The following is a 27,684-nucleotide window of genomic DNA, read 5'->3' on the forward strand; positions in this document are numbered from 1 at the left end:
CTCTTTGTCTCCTTCATTCTGCTAATCTTTCCTTTTGAAGTCCTCAGCGTTCCCTTAATAGCAATGTGTTTAGATGGGTTGTAGCAATGCAAGATGGACTTTGAAAAAAACCTAGTCAGAGCAAGATTTGCCATGACAGAAATGTCAGTCAAAAGATGTTTGATCTGACAGCATTTTTAATCTCATGAATTGTGGGAAAGGTACTTTTAAAATTTGAAGAGGAGGCCAGAAAATCATTCAATAAGGTAAATATTATGAATTTTATTACTTTTTTTCCCTCAGTAATTTTCTACTTATTTTGATGCTATGCCAAGGCAACCTGGAAAGGGGAGGACTATAACAGCCTAGGTTAGAGTACTTGGTGCTTGGTTTTATTGTATTTGTTGCTTTGTAAGTGGCCTTTTCCTAATAATGATCCTTTGCCACAGTTGACAGAAAATACCATTTGCAAACACAGGATTCAGAATTCCACAAAGCCATGGCCTATTCAATCCAATTAATAATGATTTGTCATTCATTAAGGGACCTTTATCATACTATTTAATTCCCTGCCAAAAAATGTTGTTCAATGGGAATTAAAGCTGAGTATATATCAGTGGCTTATGGCTATAGAAATCATGAGAATGCTATAGATATCAAAATAACCATTTAAATCCAGCAGATTAAAAATTAAGATTAAATTTAGAAACTCAAATATTTGGAAGTACAAAGGTGAACAAAGAATCCAAACCAAACTCCTATCGTGATTTCTTTATTCCTTTCATTCCTAATTTGTAAAAAAAACCTTTTTTTTTGGATCAAGGACTTTTTCCAAGGATATTAAGGCTACAGACTTCTTAAATATGGATGTCTCTCTATGCTGATAAATAGACCATACCACTGCCTTTCCCCCTAAATTATAATGGTGCTCATGGAATTAATGGATTCCATGATTTCCCATCTTTTCTTGAACCCCAAGGACTTTCTCTTTTTCTCCTCCAAAGACCTACCTGCCATCACCTTGCGGGGAAGATGTCATCCACGTGTCATCTATGAGTGTGAAAATTTTGCTATCCATTGCTTACTGATGGTGTTTGAAAGATTCTGCTTATGTGGGAGATGACAAAGGTTCCTGTTGACACTTACCTCCTCTAGATAGGCAGTGTTGATGCTGAAGAAAATTCTTTGGTTGCCTGCCTCCCAAGGGACCCATGTAGAAGAGAGTTTAGAATATTCTATTACTGATGGAGTACATCAGCATCTAGGCACTCTCTAGGACAAAATTACTGCTGCAAGGAAGGGGAGGTGTGGTACTTCAACTCAGGAACATAGAGGTGGAGGAGAGGAGCCTGGAGAAACTCTCTAATCATCCAGAAACAACTTTAGGGGATGTCCCTTTTAGCAGGACTGTATTTTCCCAGGAATGTGTTGGTTCAGGACCTAGGGGAGGAGTATTGGTACTTCTGATACAGCCATTAAGTCCAAAGGCCATTTTCTGAAGAGAGTGCTCAAGGAAGAACATTCCATACTCTCTTTGGTAGGGTATAGGAGAAAGGGGAAGGAGTAGCTATTTGAGTTAGTTAGGAGATAAGAATGCAGCAATGAGAGTGTTATGGGTGGAGACGGCAAGGTGTAATTTTTTCCAACCGCTTTTTCCAGTCACCATGACAATCCTCCCTAGCAGACTCTCCTTTGCCGTGAATACTACAAAATACTTGACAATGGCTAGGCTGCTGGTGTACTGAGACTACAGACTATCATGCTGACCAATATTGTCTCATTGTTTCCTTGTACTTCCCTATCAGTCTGTTTGTATCCATCTGTTATCTCTTGTCTTATACTTAGATTGTAGGCTTTTTGTGGAAAGGACTGTCTTTTGTTCTGTTTTTATACAGAGCCTAGAACACTGGGGTTCTGGTCCATGTCGGGGCGGCTTCTGGGCACTGATAATATAAATAATTAATAATAACAATTTCTTTTATGTTTTGAAGACTGGCTCTTGGCTAAAGACTTATATTTTCCCCTTCTTTTTGATGAAAGCTCTATTGTCCCCACTAATAATTCAGCACTGTTGAAATATCTGCCAGATCCTGAGTATTATGATATTCCTAAAACACCAGTGAAAAATTTCCCAGTTATGCCCTTTCTTGTCTCAGAACAGATCTTAGCTCACCAAGATCTCATACAAAATTTAAAGTGGAAATGACCTTTGTGATGTGAGCAGGTGCCTAAAGCAGGCATATAATGGGAAGCAAATCTTAACCTTAACTGTGGCCAGCACCTCTCAGTGTTACTGCAAATGTCAACCAATGAGTGTACCAACAAAAAAGAGGTGTTCAAAGTAACTTTTTGCAGAAACAAATACAAACAAGACGGTGTAGCAAAAACAGAACTATAAAGCTTTGTCATATCATGGGACCTTTCAGGGAAAAGTGCTAATTTCATGGGGACTTTTAGGAAAATGTGCCAATTTCATGCGAATTCAAGTGGAAAAGATATGCTGGAAAATTTTATTTGGGGTCTACAAAGGCTGTAATGACTGAAAAAGATTTATATAAGCCTAGTAATCATTCAGATTATACTTTTTACTCGTGCATACTAGTCACTTCATATCATGCTGCAAACATGCAGAAAAGTGATGTATGGCCCCATGTATGGAGGGCTTTAAACTAGGTTCACCGGGGGAAGAAGACCAACGCCCTGAGGTAAGTGGGATACCTGGAGGAAGCACGAGCAGGAGAGCACAAGACGGGAGGGCTCCTGCCTCATACTGAGAAAGCGGGATGATCAGTGAGTTATCTCAAGTGCCTATACACAAATGCAAGAAGGCTGGGAAACAAGCAGGGAGAACTGGAAGTCCTGGCACAGTCAAGGAATTATAATGTGATTGGAATAACACAGACTTGGTGGGATAACTCACATGACTGGAGTACTGTCATGGATGGATATAAACTGTTCAGGAAGGACCGGCAGGTGGGGGAGTTGCACTGTATGTAAGAGAGCAGAATGACTGCTCAGAGCTCAGGTGTGAAACTGCAGAAAAACCTGAGAGTCTCTGGATTAAGTTTAGAAGTGTGAGCAACAAGGGTGATGTCGTGGTGGGAATCTGCTATAGACCACCAGACCAGGGGGATGAGGTGGACAAGGCTTTCTTCCATCAACTAATGGAAGTTACTAGATCGCAGACCCTGGGTCTCACGGTAGACTTCAATCACCCTGATATCTGCTGGGAGAGCAATACAGCGGTGTACAGACAATCCAGGAAGTTTTTGGAAAGTGTAGGGGACAATTTCCTTGTGCAAGTGCTGGAGGAACCAACTAGGGGCAGAGCTCTTCTTGACCTGCTGCTCACAAACCGGGAAGAATTAGTAGGGGAAGCAAAAGCGGATGGGAACCTGGGAGGCAGTGACCATGAGATGGTTGAGTTCAGGATCCTGACAAAAGGAAGAAAGGAGAGCAGCAGAATACGGACCCTGGACTTCAGAAAAGCAGACTTTGACTCCCTCAGGGAACTGATGGGCAGGATCCCCTGGGAGAATAACATGAAGGGGAAAAGAGTCCAGGAGAGCTGGCTGTATTTTAAAGAATCCTTATTGAGGTTACAGGAACAAACCATCCCGATGTGTAGAAAGAATAGTAAATATGGCAGGCGACCATCTTGGCTTATCAGTGAAATCCTTGCTGATCTTAAACACAAAAAAGAAACTTACAAGAAGTGGAAGATTGGACAAATGACCAGGGAGGAGTATAAAAATATTGCTCGGGCATTCAGGAGTGAAATCAGGAAGGCCAAATCACACTTGGAGTTGCAGCTAGCAAGAAATGTTAAGAGTAACAAGAAGGTTTTCTTCAGGTATGTTAGCAACAAGAAGAAAGTCAAGGAATGTGTGGGCCCCTTATTGAATGAAGGAGGCAACCTAGTGACAGAGGATGTGGAAAAAGCTAATGTACTCAATGCTTTTTTTGCCTCTCTCTTCACGAACAAGGTCAGCTCCCAGACTACTGCACTGGGCAGCACAGTATGGGGAGGAGGTGACCAGCCCTCTGTGGAGAAAGAAGTGGTTCGGGGCTATTTAGAAAAGGTGGATGAGCACAAGTCCATGGGGCTGGATGCGCTGCATCCAAGAGTGCTAAAGGAGTTGGCGGCTGTGATTGCAGAGCCATTGGCCATTATCTTTGAAAACTCATGGCGATCGGGGGAGGTCCGGGACGACTGGAAAAAGGCTAATGTAGTACCCATCTTTAAAAAAGGGAGGAAGGAGGATCTGGGAAACTACAGGCCAGTCAGCCTCACCTCAGTCCCTGGAAAAATCATGGAGCGGGTCCTCAAGGAATCAATTCTGAAGCACTTAGAGGAGAGGAAAGTGACCAGGAACAGTCAGCATGGATTCACCAAGGGCAAGTCATGCCAGACTAATCTAATTGCCTTCTATGACAAGATAACTGGCTCTGTGGGTGAGGGGAAAGCAGTGGACATGTTGTTCCTTGACTTTAGAAAAGCTTTTGATACAGTCTCCCACAGTGTTCTTGCCAGCAAGTTAAAGAAGTATGGGCTGGAAGAATGGACTATAAGGTGGATAGAAAGCTGGCTAGATCAGTTGGGCTCAATGGGTAGTGATCAATGGCTCGATGTCTAGTTGGCAGCCGGTATCAAGTGGAGTGCCCCAAGGGTCGGTCCTGGGGCCAGTTTTGTGCAATATCTTCATTAATGGTCTGGAGGATGGCATGGATTGCACCCTCAGCAAGTTTGCAGATGACACTAAACTGGGAGGAGTGGTAGATACACTGAAGGGTAGGGATAGGATACAGAGGGCCCTACACCAATTAGAGGATTGGGCCAAAAGAAATCTGATGAGGTTCAACAAGGACAAGTGCAGAGTCCTGCACTTAGGACGGAAGAATCCCATGCACTGCTACAGACTAGGGATCAAATGGCTAGGCAGCAGTTCTGCAAAAAGGACCTTGGGGTTACAGTGGACAAGAAGCTGGATATGAGTCAACAGTGTGCCCTTGTTGCCAAGAAGGCTAACGGCATTTTGGGATGTATAAGTAGGGGCATTGCCAGCAGATCGAGGGACGTGATCGTTCCCCTCTATTCGACATTGGTGAGGCCTCATCTGGAGTACTGTGTCCAGGTTTGGCCCCACGCTACAAGAAGGATGTGGAAAAATTGGAAAGCGTCCAGAGGAGGGCAACAAAAATGATTAGGGGACTGGAACACGTGACTTATGAGGAGAGGCTGAGGGAACTGGGATTATTTGGTCTGCAGAAGAGAAGAATGAGGGAGGATTTGATAGCTGCTTTCAGCTACTTGAAAGGGGGTTCCAAAGAGGATGAGTTTAGACTGTTCTAAATAGCAGATGACAGAACAAGGAGTAATGGTCTCAAGTTGCAGTGGAGGAGGTTTAGGTTGGATATTGGGAAAAACATTTTCATTAGGAGGGTGGTGAAGCGCTGGAATGTGGTATCTAGGGAGGTGGTGGTGGAATCTCCATCTTTTGAGGTTTTTAAGGTCAGTCTTGACAAAGCCCTGGCTGGGATGATTTAGTTGGGGATTGATCCTGCTTTGAGCAGGGGGTTGGACTAAATGACCCTCCTGAGGTTCCTTCCAACTCTGATATTCTATGATTCTATGTATAATCAAATGCAGAGTTAAGTCCAGAACTGGTATAAAAATGGATTCTTAAAACAGTTTCTTTTGGAGTTCTTTGTAGACTTGAATAGTCCAGCCTCCTTGTTTTAGCCTGGAAGTATCAGGGTCATCCTGAGTTTAGATGTCTAGACCATGTGAATAACAAGTGTGGTTGATTATTTCAATGGACTATCTGAAGCTGAGCCTTCTCTTTTTGCTGCTTGAGGTTTATGGGGGGCATGGGCTGAGCAGACTATATGAAAGCAGCACATTCAGCCAGTGGTGGGAACAGTTTACTCTTGAATCTGAAACTAACATAAACTAAAGGGGTATCAGAAGAAGTTTGAGTTTAGATTTTCACTGATTTACCTGAGTTATCTGCTATAATGCAATCAGTGAGAAGGTTAATAATATAACATCTAAACTGTAAAAGAACAGAAACTTTGGAATTGGGACCCATCTCGTTGCAAATTTCACTCACTCCTAACTTAAAGTCTTGTCTGTTTCTGATGGTGAATGTTAGTAGCTGGACAACAGAACTTTATTTTAATACTGTTTTCCATAAATACAGTAGTGATGACTGCATATTGCTCTACTAGGAAGCAGTAAGATGAGGATTGCTTGCATCGCTCTCCGTAGTAAGGATTGATTCAGGAGGCAGTGTTCAGATTTGGCTTAGAGTTTGAGACTGAACTGGGAATAGTGGGTGTGGGTCCAGATTTGGCAGTGCTAAAGTCTCGCAAACAGTCATGATATGTGCTCAGCACCAAACTGTAGAAATCTGCAGCTGAGCCTTATCCATAATATCAGGCCTCTTGAGTCAAAATGTCCATGTTATTGCAAGGTTTTGGCTGCATCTAAATTGGAACCACAATTTAGATGTGGATCTGACCCAGCGCTAGAACAGTAGAGTTGGAATAGGAGCTGCCGATCTTAATTATATCCACCACTCGTCCATACCCTGAGTGCATTGACATTTGGATTGGAGGGTCCATTCTTGTACTCTTTCTGATTAACCACTTTGTCTTTATTTACACTTGATAAAATATGGCAAGAAAGTTGTCAAGCCACAAACCAAGAAAAGCTCCATGGCTGTTACAACAGCATGCTAGCACAGCTTAAAAGAAACAAACACACAAACAAAAAACCCAAAATGACAGTTTTGTTAACTCAGCTGTCCCAAAAGTAGTTTGAGAAGCAGTTCCACAAGAAGATAAGGAGATGGAACATAACATGGATACAGGATAAAAATAAACTCTGTAGTGTCCCTTATACAAAATACTTGATAGAGAGGCAGCTCATTATAGAGCTGTAAATTTAAAAGACAGTTTTATTGACTTAAAGAATAAGTCCAGCAAAAGATTAAACATGATCTTGGAGAAGTCCAGTGTAGTTTAGTGGAAGATCAAAGAGTTCCATTAACAGTGCAGCAGGAGGTAAAATATATGTCCTAAAGGTTTATGTAGCTCTGATGAGGGCCCCCTGGGTAACTGGAAGAGACTCAGAAGATGAAAACTACAGAAGGTGATAAGAGAGGGGGAGGTGGATGGGCAATTATTTCTGATCTAGAAGGAAGAGGTAGAACAAATTATTCTAATGCTAGTTTCTCAGGAGCACACTCTGAATACCAAGCTGATTGCTATAACTGAATGTAAATGTAAAGCTCCAACAGTGAGCTTTCCTTCACGACAGACATGGCAAGATTAAAAACATCAAAATCATCTATAGATCCTCCATAGTAATTGGTCAACATTTTAAAAGGTTGGAAAAGTTCCATCAAAACTTTTTTCATTTAAACGAGAAAACGAGGGGAATTAGTGAACATCATTTGTTTTTCAAGTAAAAATGCATGGGAAGAAGAGCAGTGTTGTTTTAGCTGTGTTGGTCCCACGATATTAGAGAGACAAGGTAGATGAGGTAGTATATTTTATTGGACATACTTCTGTTGGTGAGAGAGACAAGCTTTCGAGCTTACACTGACATGAAGAAGAGCTTGAAAGCTTGTCTCTCACATCAACAAAAGTTGGTCCAATAAAAGATACTACCTATCCCACCTTGTCTCTGGGAAGAAGCGCGTCATGCAGTAAGTAGTACATGTCAGTGGAAATATCAAGAAGGTGAAGAAATGCTCATCAACTAGGAAGCAGTGAAGGCATAGGAGAAGCCGCTGTGGAGATAAGTCTTGAGCCAGCTGATGGAACAGATCATGGATGCTTACCAAAACTATAATATAATAATATGCATAGCACTCCTAATGCTTTCTATCAATAGGTCTCAAAGCACTTTTAGAAAGGAGGGATAAGGGTTGTATAATTTTCTCCCCTTACAGATGGGAAAACAGAGGGGAAGTGCCTTGCCCACGACATGCCACGAGTTACTGACTGAGCTTGAAAGAGTATTCAGACCTCCTGAGTCCAGGACTGCACTGCCTCCCTCGAGCATACTGCATGCTGTCTTCTAGAATCCAGGTGGCAGCAGAATGATGAAGGGAAACTGTTCTTTTGGGAAAGGACTGTATCTGCATATCTATTGGCATAGAGTCTTTCATAACAGGGCCCAGTCATGACTGGGGCCTCACAACATATTAAATACAGACATATTAAATAACAATAACGAGCAAATCAGTTAACACTGTTATACCAAATGGTTCCTTCATGTAATAATAAGGAGCAAATGTGGTTCAAGAGCCAGGGAGTGGGGATATAAACAGAAGTCAGCATGTTGGTAAAACCACTAAGAATTCTGCAGTCGCCTTTACAGTCATGAAACGTGTATATACTCTGTCTAATCCAGTGGAACCAATGACTAGTGGTTACTGAGGACTTGGCATGAAACGCTGACAGTTACATCACACCTATTGGGAAATGGATACGCATCATCAATATAGCTCACCATTAATGTGGGTTGGGTGAAATCATTGAACAGGTCAGGTGCTATGAATGTGACCTTATATGAGTTTAAGTTTCATTCAGCCCAGAGTAGAATAGAACAGACTGCCTTTGCAACAAGAAACAAACTATTTTTTTTTTCATTTAAATCTGCCGTAGAGAAATAACTGACACCAGCAATGTTAAACTGAATAAGTTTAACTGAATCAGTAGGTTCAGGATCCTCACATCAGCTCAGTGTTTGCTTTGCCTGGCTATGAACAGTAATTTTTGTGCAAAATATCAGTAGCTTTCTTTATTCCAGTATGATGTTCCAGAGGATAGAATTTACAGTGCACCAGGTTTTGTTTATTAGCAGGAATAGGCCCTTCAGCAAATTAGTCATGTACAATACAGCTACTTTTCTTCCTTGAGGGGTCAGAGCCTTAGGTCCCGTGTCAAATTGTACAGTAGACAAATTCTGAAGTTGAACCAATTTTATTTCTAGTTCACAAATTACTTGATTGAGTCAAGTGCAGTCATGAGGTGGAAAAGTGGCGATAGATGAGTATGTTAAATGCACTTTAAAGAAAAGTGCCCCAAGAAAGCTGTGAAGATGTATTCAGCTGCATAATATCAGATTTCCCGTGAAAAGGGTAGCCACTGATATGCTCGAGAGCTACTGCTAACAGAATCATGATTAGTGCAGCCTATTTGCACCCCATGTAAAGTCAGCTTTCCAGGATCCTGGAGAAGAAGCTAGTAGTATTTTAGCAAGGTCTGATGCTTTGTTATTTGTATTGTATTTGCAAATAGACTTTAAATTTAGCCCTTTTCCAGAGGATAATAGATCAGAAATACCCACTAAGAGAGGGGAGGACACTGACAGCTTCGTTTCTCCCCGCTGATCAACTGAAAGTTATGCTCAGTGTGCCAATAGAGAAAGGAAAGATACTTAAACCTGGTAATGCACCAGGTAATTACCTAAGTTTACTAGAAAAAACTGAATGGGAACCCTTTGCTGGCTAGTAGGATTTCACTGTGAGATATTAGTTCAAGAACTGTCTCTGAAACTTGAAGGATTATAAAGTCTATCTAGAGTTCTTCTTCAGAGAGGCTACTGAGTTCAGCTAATGGTAATTTATTGGGTTAAGTTCTAGGGGTGTACTCTTCAGAAATGTGTACATGTAAGGCTGTGTACTAAGTCCATGTATATCAGTGTAATTCGGCTCTGATTTACACCAACTGGTGATCTGGCCCATAACATCTGCAGTCATTGTTGGAACAGTTAAAATGTTAGCATGAATGTGACCTGACCATATCTCCAAGGCTTTGTTATGGAGACACAGTTAGATCTCGTCCACACTACACATCTTAGCTGTGCTGCAAGCAGCTAAAGTTGAATTGTAGATGGGACCGGTCTAGTACAGTAGTATGAGTCAGATACTCCTCTGGTGTAAACCAGAGGAATTCCATTAACTTCAATGGAGCAATGCTGATTTACACCAGATAAGAATCTGGCCCTGTGTTTGTTAATACAACATGAAAATGCGAGTGAAGGATCAGATCATCAGCTGGTGTAAATTGGTATAGCTCTATTGAAATCACTGGAGCTTCGCTGATTTACAGCAGCTGAGCATCTGGGGACTGTAGTGTTCTATTATTGAGCTTTAGTGGATAATTAAGTATGAGGAGATGGTGCACAATATACAGTTTTTCTTTGTAGTAGAAAAACAGGATATTGTTGAATTTTTAATAAGAAGTCATTCTTGGTGTGCAAATTCCATTATTTAGTGTGAGAATGTGTAAAGCATGAGTGAATCAATCTCATGGTCTTTATTTTAAATGGTGTCAGTGTTAGTTATCAAAGCATTTTCTGTAGTTCACTGCATGCTTTAAATAAACAGGAATTGTAGAGGTATTATATGTTATGGAAGGGTTAAGAAGTGAAAGCTAAAGAGCCTGAAGTGTCATTGTTTTAGTACCAGCAGTGTTATGTCTCTTCTACAGTGCATAAAGAAAAAAAGAAATGCTGACAAGAAAAAAATATAACACTTTAAAAACTTTCCCAAGTCTTAGGAATGTACTTTTACATTTGTGCCAGTTACAGTAATTAGTAAACTTGTTCTTAATAGTGTTGTTAAAATGTATTTTTTCACACTTTCTCTGACTTTGACACTGCTGCTTTTGAAACTTCATTTTGCACTTTGTTCCATTGTTCTTTAATCTGCTGCACTTTGCATTTAGTATCACTGAAATTTCGTACTTACTATGTCAATAACATCTGGCAAAATTGCCACCTATTAAGAGTAAGTGTTCTTTTTTCTCCTGTGAGAAATGTGATGGTGTATTATATTGGTTTCCCTTGAGAGGCTAAGGAGACAATTTTAAAGCAGATAAATGCATTAAAGAAATAACCTGAACTACAAGAGAAGGTTAACGAAAGTCAGAAACTTTTTTTTAACCTTTTTTTTCTTTGTTATAAGCATTTGGGGAGTGACAAAATAGTTCAGTTATGCAATCTTCTGCACATTTGGACGTATGCTGCCTTTCACCATGCTGCTGCAGGATATGTTGTGTTCTCATAGGCTTTTATCTGCATCAATATTTTTTCTGCCCGTGTTGGATAGGTGTCAGCTCAATGATGAGTTGCATCCCGCGTGCTTGTAAGTTGTATGCTGTCAGATGGTTATAAAAACATGAATAGAAAAGGAGTACTTGTGGCACCTTAGAGACTAACCAATTTATTTGAGCATAAGCTTTCGTGAGCTACAGCTCACGGTTGGCAACGTTGTTTCTGGCCACGTGTAGGGGTGCAAAGGGGATACATGATCCCTCCGTTTCTGTTTCAGTTCGGTGATCAAGCACAATTCCGTTTCTTATGCTCCAGGTTACTGCTGATGGCAGAACTATGCTCCCCAGAGGAGACTGGATGGTTTGTGGGCGGGTTCATGACACAAAGTCCTTGTGCCCTGCCCAGCAGAGCTGTAAAAGGCTGATAGTCCCCCCCAGAACATCAGGCAGTATCATGCCTGCCTTAGGTGTAGTGCCTCTAAGGACTAGAGTGAGGCAACCTCTTCCCACACGTCTTGAGGCTGTGCCTTAAAGGCATGGTCTAGATCTTAATGCATGTAACATTTCCTCTAAATATAAACAATAAGTGTTACCTGCAGTCCATATATCCAAGTTCCCTAAAAAACTAAAGAAGATATTTTGATTTACAGAACATCCATGTAGGAGTCTCTTCTCCCTTTGCTTTGGGGGTATAGTCTGGTCCGTGTAAGTGTCAAAATGAGGCTGAACTGCCAGGTCTGTTGCATGGAGCTGAAGGGTAAGATGTGGAGAACCTTCGTAGGGGAATTCTGCAATGTTCTTCACACCGTGAGGCTGATTTTCATATTGCCACATTTCATGGCCGCGAGGGAATGTGAGCTGGAAACTGTTTGTTGGAGGGGGTTTAGCACCTGACTCGGAGACCAAAAAGTCAGTGGGAATCTTTCAGTTGATTTCAGTGGGCTTGGATCAGGTTTGTGGTGAGCAGATATGTGAATTGTATGGACTGACCTCAAAACCTTGAGGGATAGGAATATAATGAGCTGAGACACAGTTGTGTGGGATTCTGGCACCCTGCTGGATTAGGGAAAAGAATTTTGTCTCTTCATACCCCCATGTCCGTTCCCTGCTCTGCAAACTCTATTAGGTCTAGCTTTGCACAGGGGATGTAAATTTCCTTCCCAGCTACATGCACAATTCTAATCTCCATAACGAGAGTTATGCATGCGTTACATCAAGGAGAAAACAGACTGGCTCTGAACTCTGCAGAATGTATCTGTCCCCATGGAAAGCAACATAACAACTAGCCTACAAGAAACTGATTTTTTTTCTTTTTAATTGGCACATTGGACTTTAACAGTTGGCCTAAACTGCGCCTACTGTTACCAGGTAAATCGATGTATTACATCTTCCAACTCCTTCTACATATGTGTGTACTCCAGTATATAAATGGCTTGATCCAGTGCTTTTGAGTTCAACAGGAATTTTGCTTGAGTAAGGAATGTAGGATTGGGCCCAAATGAGTATATAAGAGTGTGCCAAGTACTCCTTTATATGAAAGTATTGCTGAATATATCCGATTTGCTGAAATATTGTAATATTGAAACAATATTTCAGTTTTGCTATTTGGCTTCCGTACAAACCACTTCTTGTTTTTCGCAATTTACACAGAATATTTATAAGGGAATTTACTTCATTATAAACATACCCAGATGATGTGAAAGTGCCTAAACTTTGAATGTCTGTTTTAGAAGACATAGAAACAGCAGAAGAAACAGCAGCACATTTTAACATTGTCACGGTTTTCTTTCTTCTACATATACAATTAAGGCTCAAATATTTGCATCTGAATTGATCCTGAATTATAATCTGAAGTTTACATACCACTGATTACAGATAATGAGGCAGTGAAGAACAACAATTGTATGTCTTCTCCCATATTTCCCCTTTTTTAAAATGTCCCCTTCTTCATTCTTTATTGGTTACAACTTAACGTACTTTCCCTGACATGAATACATTTGTTCCCTATAAAATTGCTCCTTTGACAGTATTAATTTTAACATAATTTTAAAGCACAAAGGATTATTCTGAACGATACACAAATAAGGACCTAATGAGCACAAACATCAATCAAACAGCTCATGTGTTGTCCTGTGTCATCCAACTGGATAATGTAGGCCTTGTAGTTAGCCTTCTTTATATTATTGAAGTCGCTTCTAATTTCTTAATTTAGAAAAGATGTCTCACTGATTTCTATTGAAAATCGAGAATTTACATCAGTGGTTTCTAAACTCTTTCCAGCCAGGAGCTCAGTTGGGAGCTGTAGCCTGTTGCACAAAAAGAACCTGCCTCCAACCACAATTTTTCAGTACAAGGCAAATTATGGTATCTTATATAGGACCTGATTGTCCAACCCTTACTCCCCTTGACTTCCATGGGACCACTCATAGCGCACAATACTGCTCAGCTTGGGTGAGGGTATAACAATGTGGCCCAACTAGGGGAAACTGCTTTTGGATGATTACTGTTGTCTGTCTTCTTCTTTTCCACGCTATCCATGTCCTATTGTCTCTCTCCCTTTTTCTTTTGTTTTGGGTCTCTCTGAGCCTCTCTGTTTTTCTCGTAAGGTGGTTTTGTTTTGTTTTGTTTTTTTTCAGATTCAAGTTAGTGCCTGGAAAGTCAAACTGGAAATCTCTTGCTTTTAAGCCTTTTATCCGTGATGCAGACCATAGCCATAGAATCATAGAATATCAGGGTTGGAAGGGACCTCAGGAGGTCATCTAGTCCAACCCCCTGCTCAAAGCAGGACCAATCCCCAACTAAATCATCCCAGCCAAGGCTTTGTCAAGCCTGACCTTAAAAACTTCAAAGGAAGGAGATTCCACCACCTCCCTAGGTAATGCATTCCAGTGCTTCACCATCCTCCTAGTGAAAAAGTTTTTCCTAATATCCAACCTAAACCTCCCCCACTGCAACTTGAGACCATTGTTCCTCGTTCTGTCACCTGCTACCACTGAGAACAGTCTAGATCCATACTCTTTGGAACCCCCTTTCAGGTAGTTGAAAGCAGCTATCAAATCCCACCTCATTCTTCTCTTCTGCTGACTAAACAATCCCAGTTCCCTCAGCCTCTCCTCATAAGTCACGTGTTCCAGTCCCCTAATCATTTTTGTTGCCCTCCTCTGGACGCTTTCCAATTTTTCCACATCCTTTTTCTAGTGTGGGGCCCAATACTGGACACAGTACTCCACATGAGGCCTCACCAATGTCGAATAGAGGGGAATGATCACGTCCCTCGATCTGCTGGCAATGCCCCTACTTATACATCCCAAAATGCCATTGGCTTTCTTGGGAACAAGGGCACACTGTTGACTCATATCCAGCTTCTCGTCCACTGTAACCCCAAGGTCCTTTTTGCAGAACTGCTGCCTAGCCGCTCAGTCCCTAGTCTGTAGCAGTGCATGGGATTCTTCTGTCCTAAGTGCAGGACTCTGCACTTGTCTTTGTTGAACCTCATCAGATTTATTTTGGCCCAATCCTCTAAGTTGTCTAGGGCCCTCTGTATCCTATCCCTACCCTCCAGTGTATCGACCACCCCTCCCAGTTTAGTGGCATCTGCAAACTTGCTGAGGGTGCAATCCACGCCATCCTCCAGATCATTAATGAAGATATTGCACAAAACTGGCTCCAGGACTGACCCTTGGGGCACTCCACTTGATACCGGCTGCCAGTTAGACATCGAGCCATTGATCACTACCCGTTGACCCTGACAATTTAGCCAGCTTTCTATCCACCTTATAGTCCATTCTTCCAGCCCATACTTCTTTAACTTGCTGGCAAGAATACTGTGGCATGACTTGCCCTTGGTGAATCCATGCTGACTATTCCTGATCACTTTCCTCTCCTCTAAGTGCTTCAGAATTGATTCCTTGAGGACCTGCTCTATGATTTTTCCAGGGACTGAGGTGAGGCTGACTGGCCTGTAGTTTCCCAGATCCTCCTTCCTCCCTTTTTTAAAGATGGGCACTACATTAGCCTTTTTCCAGTCGTCCTGACCTCCCCCGATCGCCATGAGTTTTCAAAGATAATGGCCAATGGCTCTGCAATCACATCCACCAACTCCTTTAGCACTCTTGGATGCAGCGCATCCAGCCCCATGGACTTGTGCTCATCCAGTTTTTCTAAATAGTCTGGAACCACTTCTTTCTCCACAGAGGGCTATGGACTTGTGCTCATCCAGTTTTTCTAAATAGTCTGGAACCACTTCTTTCTCCACAGAGGGCTGGTCACCTCGTCCCCATGCTGTGCTGCCCAGTGCAGTAGTCTGGGAGCTCACCTTGTTCGTGAAGACAGAGGCAAAAAAAGCATTGAGTACATTAGCTTTTTCCACATCCTCTGTCACTAGGTTGCCTCCCTCATTCAGTAAGGGGCCCACACTTTCCTTGACTTTCTTCTTGTTGCTAACATACCTGAAGAAAACTTTCTTGTTATTCTTAACATCTCTTGCTAGCTGCAACTCCAAGTGTGATTTGGCCTTCCTGATTTCACTCCTGAATGCCCGAGCAATATTTTTATACTCCTCCCTGGTCATTTGTCCAGTCTTCCATTTTTTGTGAGCTTCTTTTTTGTGTTTAAGATCAGCAAGGATTTCACTGTTAAGCCAAGCTGGCCGCCTGCCATATTTACTATTCTTTCTACACATTGGGATGGTTTGTCCCTGTAACCTCAATAAAGATTCTTTAAAATACAGCCAGCTCTCCTGGACTCCTTTCCCCCTCATGTTATTCTCCCAGGGGATCCTGCCATCAGTTCCCTGAGGGAGTCAAAGTCTGCTTTTCTGAAGTCCAGGGTCCGTATTCTGCTGCTCTCCTTTCTTCCCTGTGTCAGGATCCTGAACTCGACCATCTCATAGAATCATAGAATATCAGGGTTGGAAGGGACCTCAGGAGGTCATCTAGTCCAACCCCCTGCTCAAAGCAGGACCAATCCCCAACTAAATCATCCCAGCCAAGGCTTTGTCAAGCCTGACCTTAAAAACTTCAAAGGAAGGAGATTCCACCACCTCCCTAGGTAATGCATTCCAGTGCTTCACCATCCTCCTAGTGAAAAAGTTTTTCCTAATATCCAACCTAAACCTCCCCCACTGCAACTTGAGACCATTACTCCTTGTCCTGTCCTCTTCTACCACTGAGAATAGTCTAGAACCATCCTCTTTGGAACCACCTCTCAGGTAGGTGAAAGCAGCTATCAAATCCCGCCTCATTCTTCTCTTCTGCTGACTAAACAATCCCAGTTCCCTCAGCCTCTCCTCATAAGTCATGTGTTCCAGACCCCTAATCATTTTTGTTGCCCTTCGCTGGACTCTCTCCAATTTATCCCTATCCTTCTTGTAGTGCGGGGCCCAAAACTGGACACAGTACTCCAGATGAGGCCTTACCAATGTCGAATAGAGGGGAACGATCACGTCCCTCGATCTGCTGGCTATGCCCCTACTTATACATCCCAAAATGCCATTGGCTTTCTTGGCAACAAGGGCACACTGTTGACTCATATCCAGCTTCTCGTCCACTGTCACCCGTAGGTCCTTTTCCGCAGAACTGCTGCCTAGCCATTCGGTCCCTAGTCTGTAGCTGTGCATTGGGTTCTTCCGTCCTAAGTGCGGGACTCTGCACTTGCCCTTGTTGAACCTCATCAGATTTCTTTTGGCCCAATCCTCTAATTTGTCCAGGTCCCTCTGTATCCTGAACTCAACCATCTCATGGTCACTGCCTCCCATGTTCCCATCCACTTTTGCTTCCCCTACTAATTCTTCCCGGTTTGTGAGCAGCAGGTCAAAAAGAGCTCTGCCCCGGTTGGTTCCTCCAGCACTTGCACCAGGAAATTGTCCCCTACACTTTCCAAAAACTTCCTGGATTGTCTGTGCACCATGTCACGAAGTGTGGGGGAGTCCGGGCCCTGCACCCCTCTTCATGGGATTCACCGTGACTCTCAGCCAGCCAGTAAAATGGAAGGTTTATTGGACAATAGCAGCACAGTCTAAGACAAAGCTTATGGGTACAACCAGGACCCCTCAGTCAAGTCCTTTTGGGGGGCAGGGAGCTTAGACCCCAGCCTTGGGGTTCCCTCTGTTCCACCACACAGCCTGAAACTGAAACTCTCTGCAGCCCCTCCTCCCCCGGGCTCCGTCCCCCTTCCGGGACAGGAGGCCACCCGATTTCCCTGCTCTCCAACCCCCTAGCTATCACCTTGCAGGGGGGAAGGGCCCAGGCCATCAGCCGCCAGGAAACAGGGCGCTTGCTACTCTCTGCATCCAGACCCCTGCACACACCTGCCCTCCAGGGCTCCGCAATGACCATACACCCCCATCCCACCACCCAGACACTCAAGAACTGCACAGGGGAAACTGAGGCACCCCCGCAGTACTCAGAGAAAACATCTAGAACAGTCTGACTTTGTCACACACCGCTGTATTGCTCTCCCAGCAGATATCAGGGTGATTGAAGTCTCCCATGAGAACAAGGGCCTGCAATCTAGTAACTTCCGTTAGTTGCCGGAAGAAAGCCTTGTCCACCTCATCCCCCTGGTCCGGTGGTCAATTGCAGAGTCCCACCATGACATCACCCTTGTTGCTCACACTTCTAAACTTAATCCAGAGACTCTCAGGTTTTTCTGCAGTTTCATACTGGAGCTCTGAGCAGTCATACTGCTCTCTTACATACAGTGCAACTCCCCCATCTTTTCTGCCCTGCCGGTCCTTCCTGAACAGTTTATATCCATCCATGACAGTACTCCAGTCATGTGAGCTATCCCACCAAGTCTCTGTTATTCCAATCACATAATAATTCCTTGACTGTGCCAGGATTTCCAGTTCTCCCTGCTTGTTTCCCAGCCTTCTTGCATTTGTGTATAGGCACTTGAGATAACTTGCTGTTTGTCCTGCTTTCTTAGTATGAGGCAGGAGCCCTCCCCTCTTGTGCTCTCCTGCTCATCTTCCTCCTGGTATCCCACTTCCCCACTTACCTCAGGGCTTTGGTCTCCTTCCCCTGGTTAACCTAGTTTAAAGCCCTCCTCACTAGGTTAGCCAGCCTGCTTACGAAGATGCTCTTCCCTGTCTTCGTTAGGTGGAGCCCATTTCTGCCTAGCACTCCTCCTTCTTGGAACACCATCCCATGGTCAAAGAATCCAAAGCCTTCTCTCCGACACCATCTGCGTAGCCATTCGTTGACTTCCACGATTTGACGGTCTCTACCCAGACCTTTTCCTTCCACGGGGAGGATGGATGAGAACACCACTTGTGCCTCAAACTCCTTTATCCTTCTTCCCAGAGCCATGTAGTCTGCAGTGATCTGCTCAAGGTCATTCTTGGCAGTATCATTGGTGCCCACATGGAGAAGCAGAAAGGGGTAGCGATCCGAGGGCTTGATGAGTCTCGGCAGTCTCTCCGTCACACCGTGAATCCTAGCTCCTGGCAAGCAGCGGACTTCTTGGTTTTCCCGGTCGGGGCGGCAGATAGATGACTTAGTCCCCCTGAGGAGAGAGTCCCCGACCACCACCACCCGCCTCCTTCTCTTGGGAGCGGTTGTCATGGAACCCCCATCCCTAGGACAGTGCATCTCATGCCTTCCAATCGGCAGAGTCTCCTTCTGTAACCTTCCCTCAGATGTATCATCTAGTCCACTCTCCGCCTTAGTACCTGTGGAGAGAATATGAAAACGGTTGCTTACCTGTATCTGTGTTGCTGGTACATGGACGCTCCCCTTTCTTCTTCTGGAGGTCACATGCTGCCAAATTTCTTCACCATCCTTCTGTCCCCACTGTGCAGCCTGCTCTGAATCTTCAGAACATTGTGCCTGTAGAAGCATATCCTGACATCTGTCCAGGAAATCTTCAGTTTCTCTTATGCAACGCAGGGTCGATACCTGTTGCTCCAGACCTTGAACCTTCTCTTCCAATATGGAAACCAACTTGCACTTTGTACAGACAAAGTCGCTTCTGTCCTGCGGAAGAAAGACAAACATGGCACATCCAGTGCAGGTCACAACAGCTGAACACTCCCCATCCATATTACCTTCCTTCTATGAGCTTCCTCGGGAGTTGTAGTAACTACTCAGAGAAGCCGGCAAGATGTAAGCCCCAGTGGGCTCTCCCCAGGCAAACTCCCAGGCAAACTCCCTCTGTTAGCCTCTCTCTCTGCTGTTTGCGCTCAGCTGGTTCGCAGCTGACTGCCTTTTTATAACAGTCAGGCCCACTCAAGGCTCACCTGGAACAAAGCACTCCCAATTCACACTTTTCAAACAATCAGTCAAGCACACGGTCAAACTGTCCCCACAACAGACACTCAGATACTCACCAACACAGTCCCCCTAATGCAGCACTTAGTGTACCTCCTCTCAGACAGATCTCAGGCAAACTCCCTCTGTTAGCCTCTCTGCTGTTTGCCGCTCCTCTCTGCTGTTTGCCGCTCTCGTAGAGTATTTAAAAAAGCATCAGATTATAGGCAGAGAATACTCGGAGGGATACCATCCCTGCTTATCTAAGTGAGTAGAGGGAAATATGGAGCAGAGAAGGAAGAGGGGAACATAAGAATGGCCATATTGGGTCGACCAAAGGTCCATCTAGGCCAATATCCTGTCTTCCAACAGTGTCCAATGCCAGGTGCTTCAGAGGGAATGAACCAAACAGGTAATCATCAAGTGATCCATCTCCTGTCACCCATTCCCAGCTTCTGGCAAACAGAGGCTTGGGACACCATCCCTGCCTATCCTGGCTAGTAGCCATTGATGGATACTCCATGAACTTATCTAGTTCTTTTTTGAACCCTGTTATAGTCTTGGCCTTCACAACATCCTCTGGCAAAGAGTTCCACAGGTTGACTGTCTGTTGTGTGAGGAAATACTTCCTTTTGTTTGTTTTTAAACCTGCTGCCTATTAATTTCATTTGGTGACCCCTAGTTCTTGTGTTTATGAGAGGGAGTAAATAGGACTTCCTTATTTACTTTCTCCATGCCAGTCATGATTTTATAGACCTCTATCATATCCCCCCTTAGTCATCTCTTTTCCAAGCTGAAAAGTCCCAGTCTTATTAAGCTCTCCTCATATGGAAGCTGCTCCATACTGCTAGTCATTTTTTTGCCCTTTTCCTATACCTTTTCCAATTCCAGTATATCTTTTTTTGGAGATGAGACGACCACATCTTCCCACAGTATTCAAGATAGGGGCGTACCATGGATTTATATAGAGGCAATATGATATTTTCTGTCTTATTATCTCTCTCTTTCTTAATGATTCCCAATAATCTGTTCTCTTTTTTGATTTGCTGCTGCACAGTGAGTGGAGGTTTTCAGAGAACTATCCCCAGTGACTCCAAGATCTTTCTTGAGTGGTAACAACTAACTTAGACCCCATCATTTTATATGTGTAGTTGGGATTATGTTTTCCAATGTGCATTATTTTGAATTTATCAACATTGAATTTCATCTGCCATTTTGTTGCCCAGTCACCCAGTTTTGAGAGATCCTTTTGTAGCTCTTTGCAGTCTGCCTGGGACTTAACTATCTTGAGTAGTTTTGTATCATCTGCAAATTTTGCCTCCTCACTGTTTACCCCTTTTTCCAGATCATTTATGAATATGTTGAATAGGCATAGTTCCAGTACGGACCCCTAGGGGACACCACTATTTATCTCTCTCCATTCTGAAAACTGACCATTTATTCCTCCTCTTTGTTTCCTTCAGTTATCAATCCATGAGAGGACCTTCCCTCCTATCCCATGACAGCTTACTTTGCTTAAGAGCCTTTGGTGAGGGACCTTGTCAAAGGTTTTCTGAAAATCTAAGTACACTATATCCACTGGATCCCGCTTCTCCACATGCTTGTTGACTCCCTCCAAGAATTCTAGTAGATTGGTGAGGCATGATTTCCCTTTAGAATAACCATGTAAACAGAAAGGCGAATGGGGCTTCTCACAGGGGCAGGCATCTTCCCACAAAGATTTGATTGGAGCCATAAGGGGTAGATTCAAATGATCAAAGAACCAGATGCAGTTTCATGTGTTTAGTGTTATCACTAACCAGCCCCATTTGAAAAATTGCATATAAATCTGTCACAACCTTTTCTCCAATAAACTTGATAGCAAAACAATTTTCAAAGTTTAATACAAAAAAATTAAGATCTTTTAAAATTGCCCCAATTCAATAAACATTTTGCAAACATGAAAACAGGCATGTTTCAACTAAAAAGGATTTTGTTGTGAATATGCTGGCTTCTCCCACTTTGTGGATTACGGAGCACACATGTAGCTTCTGCTTTGACCCTGGTAGGCAGCTAAACCATGCAGTTATTATACAGTTTCTATCATCACACATCTTTGCTATTAACCTTTAGGTTTAAATGTTAAAATAGAACTCTTATTTAATCAATTAAAAATAGCAATAATTACTGGAGTGATAATGGAAACAGAATGTTGACAAACAAAAATTCTAAGTACCTAAACATCTAATGGTGCTATTAAATATTAAAACACCAAGAATGATTTTTTTTTAAAAAAAAAGCATAGAAATAAATCACAGACAAATGTGCCTATGCTAAAACTTAATAGAACTAACAAACAATAAAAGCAAAACTGAAACCTGCCTACGCACCTGCTTCAGCAAACAGCTAAGCACATGCTTAATTTTAAACACATAAGTGATCTCTTCCCTATTCTTCAGAGGCTTGATCCTCCATATTTCCAAGCACTCTGGCCCAAATCCGCCAATGCACGTAAAAGCATATTTAATATTAGGTATGGGAGTAGTTCCATTAAAGACAATGCCTAATGTTAAGCATGTGCTGAAATGCTTTACAGTATCAGGTAAGTCAGCTCAGCACCTTGCAGCATCAAGCCCCTGATCATTTAAATCACACGCATAAGTCTCATAGGCCCTGATATGCTTATATTTTATTGAAGCCAATCAGTACTATTTTTAATTGAGATCTTCATTGGTCACAATGAACTGTTTAGCTGTCTTACATCTAGTGAATGGCCATGTAGAATGTTTAAGCAACTCTGGCTTTGCCTCAATCCCTTGATTTCGCTAGTCATTTATTACCAGTCCTCTAAAGCCTTATTTAATTATACTTTTTTTTTCTTTCAGTGACCTCAATAGACCCTAATAGGAAGCTCAAATAATACAGTATATGTATAACAGCATTTCAGCCAGGGAGGAAGAAGAGAACCTGACTACCAAACCAGAAGGGAAAACTGCTACACACCAGCCTGGTTATTAGACACAGAGAAGATATCTTGCCATCCCTCATGGTAGGCAGGTGGGCAGATAGAATATATGATCATTAATTTTCCTTGTATCTTATCAATAATTAATACTTCTCACGTATATTCTCTCCTGTGTAGGTAGGTGTTATACCCTGGTCATCATTGTAGTTTCTGAGCACCTTCCACTTGTGCATTAAGCCATGTAACTACACATCCCTCAGTGTTTGTTCTAGCATCCTGTCCTCAGAGAAGTGTGAGCAGTGAAGTGTCTTGTTTTGGGATTTTTTTAATAGTAGTGTGTCTATATATACATGTTGCTTTATGTTTGTTAGAGAAAACAAAGTCAAAGAAACATAGCTCCCACATCCCTGTTTTTCAACATATTTTGCATGTGCTATGTAGAATGCATGTATGACACCATGAACACTTAGAGCACTATGTACAATACTTCTTAGATGTTTAGTTTGACATATTTATTTTAATGTTACTCTACACTAATAATGGGCTAGACTGTTTCATGTGTGGCAGCCCGTGTGCCACCCTTCAGGCAGCTGTAAATCTGGCTGAAAATGCCCAACAGACAATTCCCTTGCTGTAGGGAAACTCTCCGCTGGGCATTACTGAGCTACATCTGGGTCTACACCTCTGACTCCATCCCAGCTGTGGGAAAGGGGCAGTGAGGGGGCACAGCAGAGCTCTGCTACACTATACCTATCCACCCCGGCACAGGGTACATTAAGGACCATGCTAATGTTGTAATTTAGAGCAGCCTGGCAACAGCTCTAAGTGGTGTCAGGGCCAGTGCTGGTTTTTAGAATCAGGACAACCAAACAGGCTCTCTGGTGCCTCATTCTCACCCTTCTGGGCCAAACTGAGCTCTGGCACAGGAGAGAATCTAACTTTGGTGATTTTTTTTTTAATGATGGACTGGCCCTTATTCCAGCACATGCTACTTACAGATGCAGTGCAGAGTAGGATACATTCCATTCGGCTGCAAGTTGCTGAACTCCTTTGATTTCTTGTTTCATATCGGATTAAGTGACTGGAAACCATTTGATATTCCTTTTCAGTTTTCAGAAGAAACTGGTTTATGGTTAAATCTTGTCCATATTAGAAAGATCCATATATACGCTAGTGCACATACTGCTTTTAGGTGTGATTATCTCCAATCTCAAATCTGAGATATAGTTAGTTCTGGTCACTTGGATAGGTGACATCCTAGGAAAATGCAGGAAGTAGAGATTTTGGTGACTGAATAGGTGGTACTCTTCCCTTTCTGTAGGGGGCGCTTGTTACTGAAGCATTGACACTAAGTAGGGATAGTATGACATTGGATATACCATCTTTTGAATGAGACATAAAACCAAGGTCCTGACTCCTTGTGGTAACTGAAAGAGCACAGGGCATTGAAGTATTGCCTGAGTAAATTCTGGTTAATTAGGGTAACTGTATTCAGCGTACTTAGAACATCCCTTTTGCAGCTTCATTTGGAGAATTTATTCTTTGTGAAATCTCATCTGCATTCTATCTTGTTTCAGACTGGCTGGCGTATTCTGCTGCAGAGGTAGCTGCATTTCAGTGGTGGGGTGAATAACATCTGTGTATATAACTTGGAATGCACTGTGGGATCCTAAATAAATGTAATATTTTTACATAAACAGTGTTGTTTGTTGTTGTTTTTTTTTAAATAGATCAGTATCTTATATGCATCTGTATGTTAACATCACCTGGTTAGCTGCTACTCCCAGGGCAAACCACAGGCTGAGAGCAGTGAAATCAACAGGAGTTCGGCACCTAGGCACTTTTGAGAAGCCCACTAGGCACCTGTCTGCATCATTAGGTGCCTGAATACCTTTAAAATTCTGGCCCTTAGTTCTATGGTACATAGAGCTCCACTCTTCTGGTGGTCCTGACTACACACACGCAGCCCAACAGCCAAATGCTATTTCAGGTTGCCACCTGCAGCCCTATCTGACATCTGCTGCTACAGGCCACTGCTGATGTTGAATTCCTGAGCTTTCTTCCCTTGCTGCCTCCTCTTTAGCTGTACTTCTAGACTTCCTGAACAATTCAGAGAGATCACCTAAGGACATAGAACCTCATAAATCAAGGGCTTTCAGGCAGACAGGCGCAAGATGAGGTAAGGGGCCTCTCCCAGGTACTAAGCATGGGATGGAACCAGGCATAGGAACTGGATGAAACCACAAGTATATGAGATTTGGGTCCAAACTGGAATCCTGGATCCAAGTCACCCCTGAATTTTGGGAAAGCTGGGATCTGGATCTGAACTTGGTGACTTATTCAGTGGGCCCGAATTGGAAACCCAAATTTGTGAAAAGTCTGGATTTGAAAAAGAACTCAATACTCTAGCAATATAGTCTTCAAGTAGATGTCCATGAAGTCCAGATTTGGCTCTGTCTAAGTATCTGGATATGGGCCAGATTTTCTTTTTAAAATAATCTTAAGTTTCTTTGTCATGAAAACCTCTTATATATTTTCAGACCTTTCTTTCAAAACAGCTGGTCTAATTACCAAAGCAGAATAAAAGTAGAAATTACATTAAACTATGTATTTGTCAGAAATTGTATAGCTTGCTATACTATTTACAGGTCACCAGTGATATAGAATAATAATACTTACCTCACATGGTTGTCATAAGGCTTAATTCATTAATGTGTTTAAAGCACTTTGACAGCTTTGGATGAAAAGTGTTGCAGAAGTTCAAAGTATTATTAAAAGAATGAATGAGATTAATGTTCCTAATGTTTTTTTTTCTCACTGTAGATTTTGCCTAAAATCAAAATCAAAGTCATAGGTTTTTTTATTTTAAAACTTTTTCTGTAGCTGATCTTTATTGTAAATAACTCTCTCTTTCTCTGTGGTCTGTCTGCCTCTCTTCGCGTATTTCTTGATGGATACTCAGTTTTAGTGATTTAAGTTATTACTGCATGATATGGACTCTTTAATAAGAAGGGTTCAGAGATGCTGAAACTTGCCTCATGAAGTAAATCTCCCCTCCAGTAAGAACCAAATCAAGCTATACTTTCCAGTCAGAAAAGTAGTTTTCTGTAACAGCTTTTTTCATAACATTAGTACAATGTTTAATAACCTCTTCTGCAGAGAAATCCTGTCTCTGCAGAGAAATGTGTTGTTCTAAGAGCCTCAGAGATATAGATATAAAAGCTTTAGATCATTACCTGAAATCTCGCATTTTTAGATGCAGGTTTTTTTTTAATTACAATAATTTGTACTGCTTTTTAGAACCTGTTCACATCCATGCTGTAAAGGTGTGGGTAGGACTGTAAAAGTGAAAAAATGTGTGCAATTTTCCTGGGTTATAATAAAACTCAATTGAAGATTATTCTTTAAAAAAATGAAATCTTGGGAAAGTTTCAAGGGCCTTGAGTAACATGCATCACTCGTAACAAAGATGGGAAAAAATCCCCTCAAAATATATGTGAAAATGTGTTTTAGGCTACAACAATGAATGCTCTAAAATCAATGCTGTCACTGTGTCAGTACTTTAAAATGACACGGTGATTTTCTAGTTTTAAAATACATCCAGGGGGAGCTAGGGAGTAACAATTTTGCTTTCTCTAATGGTGTATAAGGGAATATGAATACAGAGAAGAGTAACATAAATGACTAATATTTGTTGTTGTTTTTTTTTATAGGAACTTTTGATCAGAAACTGGTCAGACATTCCCAGAGTGGTTGAGAGCCTGTCAAGGTCACTGCCAAGGACAAGAGAGTCAATTAGTATGCAGATCAGAGGCAAGGAGTTCAAAGGTATTGTTCCAATTCAATCACATTAGCCAGGCCAGTAATGAACAAACGGCATGACCTTAATCATGGAGCCTGAACCACTCATTGAAGGAAAGTATGTCTGTGTGTGTATTTGGAGGGGAGGGGGGCGTTGGAAGGAGGGGTTAGAGTGACAGGAACATTTTTTTTAAAGAGACAGTATGAACAATTGGCTTAATTAGCCACCAATATTAAAAAAAACTTATTTCATAGGCCCCTTATTTTTAAAGTACAAGATTGCTTTTATTTTGGGTTATAATGAAACAGACTTAAATGGACAGTGGGTGAGAATATTTAATAAAATGCTCAGGCATTCACCGATATGCTAAAGGCTTGCAGGAAGAAGTGGATAACTATGTAAAACACCAAACTAAATTTTATAATTGCAGTGTCATCTTCTTTAATTTCCTTAAAGTCTTGAAGTAAAGAAATTTCTGGGTCCTCCCCAATGTTACAGAATGTTATACTCCTTGCAATCCATACACACAGGAATTTGTAGTTATGTCATTAATACATTAGAAAGAATGAGTGATTTATATATAACAGAAAATAATGTTTTAATATGTTAAGACTGGAAAACAGAGCTATATACAATAATATTTTAAGTGTTTTAGATATCACAGTTGCCAAGTTATTACCCAGATTTCTTAGTATAGCAATCTGCATGTGTGATTGTACTATCTATCTATCTATCTATCTAGTCACACATATTATGCGCGTTAGATTCACTGTATTATCTACATATGAAATATGTTCTGTCTTTTTGCTCTCTTCTGTTTATATTTATATGTAACACACAGAAAAGAGCAAAAAAAGACAGAACATATTTCATATGTAGATAATACAATGTGTGCATGTTTGTATATAATATGGATGTGTTGGTAGTGGTTCCATATCTAGTGCACTGAAATTTCTACTCAAAGTAGGATTAATTTATCCTTTTTTCTATACTAATAATTGAATTTAGTCAGTGTAATTCTTCAAAGGACAACTGCATTTTCTATATTTATACACATATACATACAGATTTCCAAATGCATACATATTTCCTGCATATGGAAAGGAACCACTTTGCACATAATTCAGCATTAATCATTGAAAATTTGAATGACACTTAAAATATGCTCATTTGATTCTAAAATGGTTTATCTTGCAAGTATTGTTTCTTGTTAGTATGTAGTAACTTATAAGTTTCCACTATCTCTCTGGGTAACATTTGCTCAACAATTACTTCTGCTGGAGTAGATTTCCAAGGGAAGCTGCAGGCTTCATTGGGGAAGCTGTTTGCAGAAATCTCTTCATTTCTCTATAAATGAATCATGAGAGGCAACTAAGATTTTAGGAATCAAGATTTTGTTTTTTTCTTTTTTATTGGGGAGGTAGTTCCATTTTAGTGAGATATGGCGAAGATGCCTAACAGAAAATAAACTATTCTAGGCTCTGATGCACCCTCGGGGTTCATGAATGTTGGGGGGGAGGAACAGTGATTATACAATGCAATAACATATTGAGACACTCTTTCAGTTTTACACTTGGTATCAAGTAAATACAGGATATCTCACCCATGAAGGGTGATTATCTTTCATGAAGGGAGGA

At 41.8% G+C, this 27,684-nt stretch overlaps 1 long non-coding RNA gene across 1 annotated transcript in view; it reads left to right on the forward strand.

The window, feature by feature from the left end:
* LOC114020651 overlaps positions 1 to 27,684 on the forward strand; it is a 241,056-nt gene that overhangs the window by 179,771 nt on the left and 33,601 nt on the right. Inside the window, exons 7-8 of the long non-coding RNA XR_006291754.1 lie at positions 22,166 to 22,337; positions 25,959 to 26,073. This is a non-coding gene — a long non-coding RNA (uncharacterized LOC114020651). The remainder of the gene's footprint in view (positions 1 to 22,165; positions 22,338 to 25,958; positions 26,074 to 27,684) is intronic.

The sequence above is a fragment of the Chelonia mydas genome, chromosome 6, assembly GCF_015237465.2.
Source record: "Chelonia mydas isolate rCheMyd1 chromosome 6, rCheMyd1.pri.v2, whole genome shotgun sequence".
NCBI lineage: Eukaryota > Metazoa > Chordata > Testudines > Cheloniidae > Chelonia > Chelonia mydas.